Consider the following 12,598-nt stretch of genomic DNA (forward strand, 5'->3'; position numbering starts at 1 on the left):
TTTCCAATCCCTACCCATCCAGATGCTTACCTAAGTGCAGCTTTTCACTCCCCCTTGTCCCCAATGGAGATAAGTTGGCCGAACTTGAGACAATCGAGCCTGAAGGAGAAATCGAATGACATTTTTTTAACCTTCGATTAACGCTCTTTTGTGCTCTTGCCACTCTTTTTTCATTCATACTTACACCCTTTCTCGTCCTCTCCTATTTTAAAGCTATCGTATCTTTTAAGCACATGTCGTATTAATGAATTAAGTGCAATTACACGTTTTTCTCAAATACTTTAACTTCATCACCGGTTTCTGTTTAGATTTTGTATTCTATTCAAGATAATACAGTATGTGTAACCCGAGGTAAATGAAAATGTATCTTCTCAAAAGAATCACTTTTTTTGTGAAAGGCGTTGAGTGTAACTACAAGAGCAGAAATAAAATGAATGATATTTTGTAGCTGACAACAGTGGCCTACTTTGCATATTCATTCTTTTCGCTTTAAGGTATACATCAAAGTAAAATATATTTCAGGTGAAGAGATGAAGGACCTCAAATTCTTGAATCCAGTGTATTTTCCTCCTAAAGAATGGGCTAAACTGGTGCACTCCAAAATATTTCTTTCATATCCTCCAAACAAAGAATGGCGAAAACTCTCTTTCACCGTGGCTCAGGTATTTTCTCCTCTAATTCGTTCTTTCCAGGCAAGTAGCGGAAGAGTCACTTTACGTATGCTCTTATTTATCTTTCCCTCAAAATACCATATAATTCCTCCACCTGTAAGCTTTAGTTCATTCATCGATATTGCCCAAAATGCCGATCAGATGTAAACGCCAAAATGAGTAATGGAGCCTGATACCCAAGTCCTTTGAGAACAAAAATACATAAGAATTCACCTGATGCTCTAATCCTATTTCGTACCCCTATCTGTGGCTATGCGAATCTCGAAAAAGCTTGTTTTTTTTGCTCTGTTCTGAGATAGAAATAATTTTATTCCTTATAGTCCAAAATATTTTCTTTAACACAATTATAGATACAAACAAACTGGTTGGGATCAACTTTCTACCTTCCGGCAGCGATGGTGGTCCAGAATAAGAGACTTAATGATGTTTAGTAGTTCTATTGCTAATTTATATACCTACTTATTTATTTTTGCTAAGCTAGTTTTCTTTATCTTGTACAGGTAACGAAACGCTGTTTTACGGCCTTTGTCCCTGAGCATTGGTTGGGTAGCGGGATGACGTTGCTTCAATTGAATACAGGTAATTACGAGATATATAATGATTGTAAACTCCACCTTTAATGATAGCGACCGTTCCACCTTCGTTACGTACAATCAACATGACTCCTGACAGTGAGCATATTGCAAGTCTGTGGATTCGATATTCCTCCCCATCACTAAGAACTCTCATTCCGAACTCATTTTATTGCTACCTTTTTGATGCCAGGTAATTCTAAGCGTCGAGGCGTAGAAGACACAGGAAGGATTCAACCGTGGTAATTTTGAAACTCATGATGGTTTATTTTAGCGTTGAGCAATAATGATGGATGTGGCATGGGAAATATTTCCTCGCCATTCTCGGCGAAATTACAGTGATTCTGACCGATAAATGATGTTCAATTAGGCAAAAAATGTAATTCCTCTAGATTTTATAATTAAAGCTTTGAGGATTAAGATTAGTGACAGTGAATAACTACGTGATTTTTTTAAGGATTTTGACTGTAGACGTTTTGCGATGGTGTCTATACTCCCGTCGCGTCGTCTATCTTTTCGTATCCATGATGGCATTTTTATGTAATTCACCTCGTTCAAACGTATGGAGTATCTTTTAGAATAAAGTACTCAGAATGAATGACGAAAGGTTACCGAGTGGATTTGGAACTAGTGAATTCTTACAACTTGTGATTATTCTCTTGAAAGACAGTGTTCAATTCATAGTTTGTAAGTAAGAGCGGTTTGTTTTGAAAGTTTTCGAAAGATTAGTGGGATAAGTGGTATCTATTTTGTTGAATTTATTTGCATTTACTAAACCCAATCGACTACTATTTGTCATCGACTCCTAAACTGCTGAGCTGTGAGCTGTTCCTTTGGATCATTTATCACGCTGGTGACGATTACAGTGACCTCGATTCTTTCGTGAGAATTTGGTTATAAAGTCTTCCAACATTTTTTCTAGTAAAATAAATGTAAATTGCATAAATAATGGTTTCAAGAGGATGATTAACAGTAAATATAAATGGCAATAGGATTCCGATATCATATTTCTTTCGACATTTGCCTTCCTTTACCTCCATGTTACGTTCTGGAATACTCAATGGTGTATCTAATTTACGGATCTACAAAATTCATCAGCGGAACAATAAATGAGCCATGTCTTTGTTTAGGATGGGATTGATGCCATACTATTCAAATATTCAGTGATGACTGAGACTTGATTATTTTTTTTAACTTAAAATGATATTCTTGAAGCATGTTCATTTTGTCGGCACACGATTCGTTATCATATTTGAGCCAAGATAGTTAAATATGTATTTGTATTATTTTCATAAAATATGTCGAGAAAGCAGTAAACTAACGCAATAAGGTGTTGATGTAAGTGTCAAATCGGAATCGTGTCGTTGAGGACGACAGGAACACATGTTGGGCAATTTGCGTCTTGAATATTTTGATACTGGAACGCAAGAGATTCAAAACCCATTTGATTTGCTGATCCTGAATGGTTTGAGGTAAAACCTAGATTCCTGGTACTTATACCTCGCCGCTAAAATTCGTAAATACGTTTATACTCAATATCTCGGCAATATGCAAATTCAAATAACATTCCGATTAATTAACTTGATGATTTGATTTTTCCCTCTCATTCTGAGAGTTTTATGGAAATAAGTTTAAAAAAATGGGAATTTATTAATATTTTACAATCACTCAAGTGTAGCATTGAGAATAAATGTTTAATGCGATAGAGCTGCTATACCCATCTACTGTAATTGTCTCCGGAACCTGGAGTATGCTGTCATTTCCTTCTCAAAATTGAATATTCAGCTTGATATACCTCCGTATTTTACTACCACAATGCTTATGGATTGTAAATAAATATTTTTGAACTAAATAGTCAAGAAATAGAGGAAGGTATGTGAAACAGTTGACTTGATTTTCTCTGTAATGATGATTTTACCTCGACATGTGACTTTACGTCTAGCCTTATGGTGAAGTTTCAATTTTTCAATTAGTAAATCCTCGGTACTACAGGTAAAACTCATCTTCTAAGAGCAACTACCTTCAAATAATTGTTTTGCATGGAGAACTTGGCGGTTCTATTTTAATACCATGAAAGAAGGGTACGGTGTATTTCCGCAATCAATCAGGGTACCTTGAAAAAAGGACTTTGCGTCATTTTCTACCCTCAGTAATCGGGAGCTGTGGTTTCCCTCCAAGTTGAATCAGTGTGCCACAAATTCGTTGCGTTTGTGTTCCGCTAGCAAACCGAGCCAAGGAGAAAGTTTCTGCGGTCCGCTAAACCCGCAAAGTGGCGAAAATACGCTTCGCGTGGGCGGTAAGAGTTGAGTCGTTTCCATTCAAGAGGTACAGTCGAGAAGTCGGAATGGGAATCTCAACTGAGACGCTCGGCTTGTATAACATATTGGCATTCTTGATGTTTACTTTACACTCTAGCAGACTACATAGAAGAGGCTCCCATCCTACCCATTAACGCTTGATTTTGGTTGCCCTTTTGGGCGTATTTTAATCGGTTTTCAAAAAAGTCCGCAGCGCGGCGATGAGTGTAGAGCGATCCATTTGTTAATAAAATATACTCTTTAATATTTACAGTCGCAAGGAATAGCACAGAAAAGTTATGGATTTGATCGATCACATTATCGCAAATAAAAATCTCGGTAAAGTGTCCTAATCGAAGCTTTTTTCTCCGTGAAATCCGGATCGCTCCGCCTGTCAGCGTCGCGATTGGTGACCTTTTTAAATCCATTTAAACGAGAAATAGTGACCATGTATTTAAAGGTCGGATTGAGAAACCTCTATTGTAATATTCATAGTTACACTATTGTGTTTGAAGGACTGAAATTGCCGAATCAGTTGACTGAGAGGAGTAGCATATTTTCACTTTATCCACTGCTGAAAAGGACAAATTATTCTCGCTGGACCTATATTATTATTTCCTGATGCCATAGTCTTATTGCTGGTTTAATACGCATGCAATAACTTTGAAATATTCAGGTAGTGTAGAGTCATTAACAAATAGTGTCTCGAGAAATGGAGTAAAAATTTTTATATTTAGTACCTATGCTAATTATTGTTTGCGAGGGCCTATCCCATAGACCCTGACAATTGTCAGCTGATAGCCTGACTTTTAAATAGCTATTAATTATTAAATTGACTAAAAACACGACTGTTGGAGCGGGAGTAATGCGCCCTCTTAGCGCATTCATCTATTATTATATCTAGTCTCCTGTTCCCTATAAATGGCTCCCCAGTATCTATCCTACTTCATGAAAGAGAAATGGTATAAAAGTTGGTCAAGGGAACAGGGATTTGTCAATTTTCAAGCCTTATGAGTTGCTTAACCTTATTCAAGGATAACCCTTGACTAATGACAAATCTGAATTGAAGATGCGAATTCGTTAAACACGAGAGGGTCATAGAAGCTGTATTTAAAGCTGAAGAGATTTTTAATAATTTAGAAGCTGTATGTAGTATAAATGTGGTAAATTTGTTTCGATTGGTGAATGCATCAAGTCATTTATTTTCAGTTTACGGAATGGAAAAAATATTTTATTTTCCAAGCATAAATATCTTCATTCTATTTTTCTGACAGTAGCTTCAATCTTATGCGATTCTGGGTACAGAAGAATAATATTTCACTTAAGAATGAATAGAGATCTATTTTCATTCTCAATTTCAAAATTTTCAACTGTGGTCCACCTACACATTATTTTTTATTCAATTTTTCTTTGATTTCCTGTAAAAGGACATGGGATGTCTGGTCATAGATAGATGAAAGGAAAAATAATATGGACCAAATAGTGAAGAAAAAATATTATAAGGTTGGATATTGAGTGACTGTGAGAAAAAATTCAGATATTAAATGTAAAGATGTTATTTCCTCTGAAGATGCTACTGTTCTTTGCCGGAGGAGGCAAAAGGTTAAGATAATAAGACATGTGGCCTCGCATAGACAAAGATGATCTCGAGCAATTGGAGGTCTATAGTTAAAATTGTGGGAAAGGAAGCGAGTGCAGAGAGAAAATCTCTTGAGAGTGAATTTGGCTAGTGAAATTCACTGTTGAGCGGGGGAAGGAACAATTGTGATTCGCACCAGAGAGCTGGTGGATTTTAGCGCCTTTCAGAATAGTAGGCGAGAAAAGGTGTTCCGTTAATAGCCGAATTTCGCCGGGCTGAGAACTGAGAAAGCGGAAGAATGAATTAGTCCCGAACGGAACGATTTAGTCTAGAGAAAAGGAAAGAGATAAGAGTAATTTAGAAATGGTGGAATGCGGATAGAATGATTTAAGCGTGAAAATTCGTAGCAAATTGTTGCTAGGGAGAAGTGGGGAACCCATTCCTGAGGCATTGAAGGGATTCTCAACCTCTGTTGTAATATAAGGCTGGCGAAGAAATTATAGCTGGAATAGGTGAATTTATCAGAATGTTGACGTTGTTCATGCGGTTAAGGTAATTTCGTATCATTGGCGGTCCGAAAGGGCTTTGGGGAAAACTCCACATTGCACAGGCCACAAGGCTCAATAAACCTGCGTGCCAAAACAACTTGGATTATTCAAGACTCAAAGTGTTTGACTTATTCTATGATATAAAGATTACTTCACGCATGCAGTTCATACAATTTTCGAAGGTTTTTTAACTAGTAAATATTTTTTAGGTCATTCCTAGTATGTTAATAATTTTGAGGTGGTCATGTTTCTAGTTCTAATGCTAGTAGTATAATTATAACTTGATACTCCATTCTTTATATAAATTTACAAGCCACATCCTACGAATATTTTCTCTTTTTTGTAAGTTGACTCGATTAGTTGCGGAGCTAAACACCATACACCACTCACTGTTTCGTAGTAAATACTTAATCATTTTACTCACGCGCAATTCGAAATATCATGGCAATATGAAAGGAAACACAGCAAGGGAAAATGGGTGCGTTGAAAATTAGGATCGAAAATGTAACGCTTTGCTCTGTATCAATGCAATACTCGAATTTTTTTCTGATCTTACTCTCTCGACCAATCTATTACTTTGCCGGCATGATTCGAAAGGAACAGTTCTCAGTCAGTAGTCGCTATAAGTGAGAACATTTTCCCCAATAATTTTATTCTTTACTGCGCACATACTTCATATACATGTTCAGGTGTAAGTAGTTGATTTCGTTTCCATTTTATTTTATCGTAAATAACCTACCAGTGGTTGCTTTGAAGCCATAGTTGAAAAAGATTCCATCTTCGTTGCTCACAAGAAAAAATCTTTCTATTCTGTAGGTTCCATTATCGTTTTTCTGAAATATATTTATGCTCCAACAAGAGGTAGATTTAAGTGGAAGGTCATTTCTCAATATGGAGTAAAATAAGAAGAAAAGGATGGGCGAAAGGGAAGGTAGAATAGTCCAACTGGGCAGTTAAAAGTGGGGAGCGCAGTCGAGGAATTTGGACACGACAGTAAGGATATCAGAAAGATGTTTGCTTGAGTAAAGGTGAGTTGAATTGATAGAAACGGGCTAATAAATTTATTTTTATTTAAGAATGCAAAGAATATGCTATTGAAGAGTATTATCTAGTTTTTAGCGGGGAAACGTGGACACCGAGAAAGGAGGACGAGGGAACTGGAGGTGTTCTAGATGTGGATGTGAAGGAGAATACAGACGTTTAAGTAGACTTAGAGGAATAGGAGCTACGAAATGTAAGGTATGATGAGCGAGTAAAGTAAACGTACAATTAAGAGAAAGCAGAGGATTTGGTTCAGGTGATGGCGAGCACTAAGTGGGGAGGGAAAGTTATATCTATGTAAAAGGGAAGAATGCTACATAATATAATAATCGGGGATTGAGAGGAAGTGAATAGGGTTTACAGGTACGATGAAAAGGAATAAGCCTAATTGGATATTGAAGAGAGGAATTAAATTTAGAATAGGGGCAAAGGAGGGATGATTCGCAAAATGCCCCATGCAAAATTCCTTTAACATGCAGAATAAAAATGGAATCATTAGTAACAATAACAACAAGGGACTTCAGAAATCGCTTACACCCTCTCACAAATGATCATGAGAATTTATATTGCTGCCACACTCGCGAGATTCTATTCCAAGTTTTATATCGCCGTACCCTCTCTCTCCTTTGCCCTCCTTATATCTAACCCACGCACCCTTCTACAGTTATCTTATCACATGCAGGTACCACATGCCTGCCCTTGATCTTGTCCTCATCCCTCAATCACGTGCCTCTCTCATGCGTCACGGCCGGCTCCTGATTCTCTGGCGACCGATGTAACGACCGCCTTGGCTGGTGTGACGCCCTAAGGCAATTCACTTCGCTTCAGTGGAGCGTCGGATAGGGATATGAGATGCACTTTCGCGGGTCGTTTGGAAAGTAATAGGGACGATTTGGGCGAGATTCTTCTGGAGCAGACAATTTCCGTGGAATCGATAACTTTGTGGATTTTTCGTGGGCAAGATTGGAGGTTGGAAATGGGGCGCAATTTAATCTATCTTCGATGATATCGATGTTCTTTAGCTCCCCTCAACTTAATGTATATTTTCTATCCACCAATGTGTATAAGTGATGAAGAGAAATTTAATTGCAATGAAACACGGATAATGAATGCTCTAATGTGATTTTCAGCGATTTTTTTGTTAATTGCGGGTGCAGGTAATTCATTTGCCTAGGGTAGGTTATTCATTACTTTTAATGTAATAGCATACTCGCTGATAGGATAGATTCAGGAAAATTGACGGGCTCATTAATATTTTCCTATCACTATCGTTTTTCTGCATTTTATTTATTGATAATTTTCTAGAGTTTCTTCAAATTCTTTCGTCAATACATTTCATTAAATTCGGGATGAAATTGAATGTATAAATCTGGAAAAAACTTATTAATGGGATGTGTTTTAATTTTTTCTTTTTAGAGATTGCATGGCAATTTGATAAGGGCGTAAAGCTTAATCGTAAGATACCGAGGACTCAGGCCTTAAAATTCGAGCCAGGATCGATGTGGGTAGACATGGAACCATGGTCATATGCCATCTCTCCCCTGTATCTGTCATCTTTTGGGAATAAGCATCAATCCAATGATCGTCGTCATGTTTTCCCGCCGTTTACTTGAAATTGACTTCTGTGAATTGCGTCTTGGAAACTCCAAATCTTAGATAACTTATTTACCATTGATTGACTCAGTATTGATTTGGGAGCAAGTAAACAAGTTTTTAAGTGTTTTAATGGTTATGATCAGCTTATAATATGCAGCAGCACACTAGTAGGCATCTAGTAGGCATCCTATAACAATTATTCACTTATTTAGAATTGGATTACAGGTATTGGTAATAAGCTCGAGTCCTCATTAAAAAGTTTGATGTTGCTGTCTCCATGAAAATGCAAAATTTTAGACTTGAATCAACTCGGCGTTAAAGACTTATTAAGGTAGGGAAAAAACAAATTTAGTAACACCTTCATTTTGCCATATATTTGCTTACACATAGGGCCATGTAACGGAATTAAATATTAACCACAATTTTTCTCATGTCATGAACCAAATGTCTACAAATTATCAGCTCGATCAAATGGAAACTGTCAAGTCGTTTGTAAGAAAAACAGGGGTACAGAAAACATAGACATTTACGCATTATATTTGGACGACTTAACGAACTATTCAGCAATTAATCCCATTAATAAATTGCTCCTCAGTATCCTGAATCACAATGTACCTGCATTTGATAATGAGTGAGTAAGACAGTTAAATAAGATCACGATTTTTACTGACCATAAAGTGGTGCTGACAACCAAGAGAATGACTCAAAATGGGATGTACCTTGTGAGTTGCTCTACTCTAAAGATGAAATGTGGCAATTATGAAAGCGAGAGACAGAAGTGCCTACGTTTGACTGCCGAAAGAAAATGTGTCTTAACTATGGGAATATTGTAGTTTCATGGATGTAAAATTTATTGTAAGCAGCTCTAAACCAATCAAAAATTAATGACCTCATAGAGAAGGATAACTTGTATCACCAAAAGTTTTATTTGTGACTGATAACGGCAATGCTTGCCGTAGAAAACCGAAACATATCCCTGAAAGGGTGGATAGTTTTCCATTAAATGAACATAAATGTCTCAAGGCCTGGTTACACGGTACATTAACACGTAAAAGTTAATGTACGTTTGCGTGAATGATTTTGGTGGACTGGAACGGAACATGTACGAATGCATGAACCAAATTAGAACAGGTTCTATTTTCCGTTCATGCATTCGTACAGGTTGGGTGGTTACACGGTACATTTTCGTGCTCATTCACCCGTTCATACATTTAGACATTAACCCGTACGTGTTAATGTATCGTGTAACCAGGCCTTTAAACTCGAGTTTACAGGACCAACTTATTGTTCTATGAAGCTATTATTTTCTGTTGTTTGTGTAGTAATGACTCTCTAACGAAAGATGCACCCGAGCTTGGACTTTAAAAAAATTGTTTCAGACCGCCCTAGTTTCTCACGTACAGGCATATCTCAACCGTGTCCGTTCATCATTCAATGGTCGCCTCCCTGTTGTGGAATCTATAAGCAAAGCCAATCCGTTTCTTAAATTTCTGTAAGGCATGGCAATCCATCCAATGGTTTCCCCCGTTGGGCGACACGATTACCTCTCGGGTTTCTGTGACGATTTCCACTACCTACTCATCCTCTTCGCTAGCATCCCTCCACTCTCATCCATCACTACCATTGTGGCAGTGATATTGCATCCACCTGGCAATCAATTCATGCACCGATATCTTCCTTGCAGAAGCGCTACGTTGCGCCATTGGTAATCTTACCGATATGGATGTCCCATGACAGAACCATACGCCCCATCCGCCTAAGATAGGCTGTCGCTGTCACATCGGCAGATGGAAGTGGTGAGCAAACAGGGTCGTAGAGGGAGGAAAAGGGAGCCACACAAATCAATTGTGTGTTGTGATGCTATGCCAAAGTCTTTGATACGAACTGGAATAAGGGTTGGAATTACCTTTCATCCCCACCATCTCTCTTCATGCATCCCATCAACGGGCGATAAGTACTGTATTCCATCCTTTTTTTCCGTTGAATACATTAGTCTTACCGCGCATATGGAAGAATTATTTCAATTGAATCCTTAACTCAGACCCAAAATCTACTGCTTGCAAGTGTGAGGACATATTTATAGAGTAGAGTTTGCCGTAGGTAATAATTTTTCATTGTAATATCTGCCGTATTTGCGACGAATAAATAAATAAGTCACATAATCTGACGCTAAAATAATTCCGCAATAGCCCTTACGGCAACTCTACTATTGACTCAGTTTTAGTCATGGTGTCTTTCAATCAGGTGAGCGAGTTATTGATGCATGTTGATTTGTTGGCTATTTCCTCCCGTATTCCGTGTCTGAGAATTAACCTTTGCAATAATTATTTCCTATGCATCTCGTCCCATTAGCTTTTCTTCCATTTCCAGAGTCCTTTCTCACTTTGACTTTTTACAAGTCCCACCCGTGGCATGAAGCTCCCTTCCTTTCACCTTATATGTACTTTCCCTACACGCCGCATCTGCCTCTTTCCTTTTGGTGTCTTATCTTTTCATTATTCTCATTCCACCAAATTCAGATGCTTCTACTTCGTTCTCTGATTATTGCTGCTCTCTGAATGAGTTCTGAAACAGCGATTCTTTTGAGCCTTGTCATCAAGCTGGTTATTCCCATCGAATTTTACTTTTGCCGACAGAAATCCGAGGAGGATATCTCCCTCTGCATGATTTTCGTTTTTCAGGATACGACGTGAGACAAATGAAAAGGGGAACAATTGATTGGTGAAAATGATAAGGGCGTTTTTCTCTTACTAGGGACAGCTTTCATTCAGTATTCTCGTCTCTATATTCTTATTGCACGCTACGTTTCCGCCTACATTCGAAAATGCCTTTGAAGGGACTCAAAGAAATTACGATTATATTATTGGTTGTGCTTGTTTCCTACTTCAAATTAGCCTTATTTGTTCGTAGTATCTCTCTCATTCTATTCTCTATGTAACGCATTATATCTGAAAGTTTTGCTTCGTATCCGAAATTTGAAGTGTGGAATTAGTTGAAGACTAGGTTCCATGTAATGAGGCAACGTAGTCTCACCATAATTTGCTAAGTATTTTCATATTACCATTTATTGAAGCTTTAAAGGAATCACGGACTCATAGTGGGGTCAAGCTAACTTACGAGGAGGATGTGAAATTTTTAAGGAATCTATTTTAAGACTCCAATTTTTTGTAGAATTATTTAGTGTCATGTTTTGCAGTTTAGATAAAATTCAAACTTTGCTTTAAGTTTCATCGTGTGATACTTAATTTGAAGTAGCGTTACAGATCTTTTAAATTTGCAATGCAGACCTTTTCTATGATGGGTCTTTGTCAACGAATGTGAATAATTTGGCTGTTAAGTCATCTTTTGAATATTATCTGGCGCGCACATACTTTTACTGTGGTCGCAGCTCTTAAAGCTAACATTTCATGCTTCCTGCGCAGTGTGAATATATTTTACCTTTTCCTCCCTTGCTTTAGTTTTTGGATTCCTTAGGAAGGGGTGAGGTACGGGAATGAAACTGAGGCTATTAGTACGCAAAATATGGACTAGCGGTTAGTAACTTCATGTGGAAGAGAGAGCTAAAAATATGTTTTTTAAGGTAGACCAGCACAGATATGCGGCTGCGAGAGGAGGAGTATATTCTTGCCAAACGGTAGACATGGATGTAAGTTATCTGACGGACTACGGGGTATTTGAGGAATGGGAAAGTGAAAAAGACAAGTTAACGGCATCTAGTAGTCAAGAGAAGACTGCGGAGTGCATGAAAAAGTAAGTCGACCAATCTTAGCTGCATGTGATGATGCATTGAATTAGTCGTGATATTTTTGGTGATGCGTTAATTAGCCTTACAGATATTCCTTTGCCATGAAATAATGAATTGTATTCTCCATAAATGGAATGGAAATACTGAGAATTATCCAAGATGGAAGTTTAAGTCAAAAACCTTTTACTTGAAAATACCTGCAAACAGGCCGCTTTACATGGCGGTTTAAAGCATTATATATTCTCTTTTGAAAAATTGTATTTGTAATGCAGTAGTTGTCTGTAGTTGGCGTTTATAGCAAAATTAACATGCTCAAATTTTTCCAACTTTATCGTTCCGTCATTTCCCTTTAAATTATAATAACACCACCAGTTGGTATTTTTCCCCTATCTACAAGGGTCAATGACTTTGCGAAATTTTTAAAGAATTGAAGTTAGATGAGTTGAGTGGCGTGTTGAAATAACGTGGAAATAATCTTAAATATTTCAAACGTAGTTTTGAATTTAACTCCGTGCATTATGCATTGTGCGATAATTTTATGCGATAAAG

The sequence above is a fragment of the Ischnura elegans genome, chromosome 3 (genome assembly GCF_921293095.1).
Source record: "Ischnura elegans chromosome 3, ioIscEleg1.1, whole genome shotgun sequence".
Taxonomy (NCBI): Eukaryota; Metazoa; Arthropoda; class Insecta; order Odonata; family Coenagrionidae; genus Ischnura; species Ischnura elegans.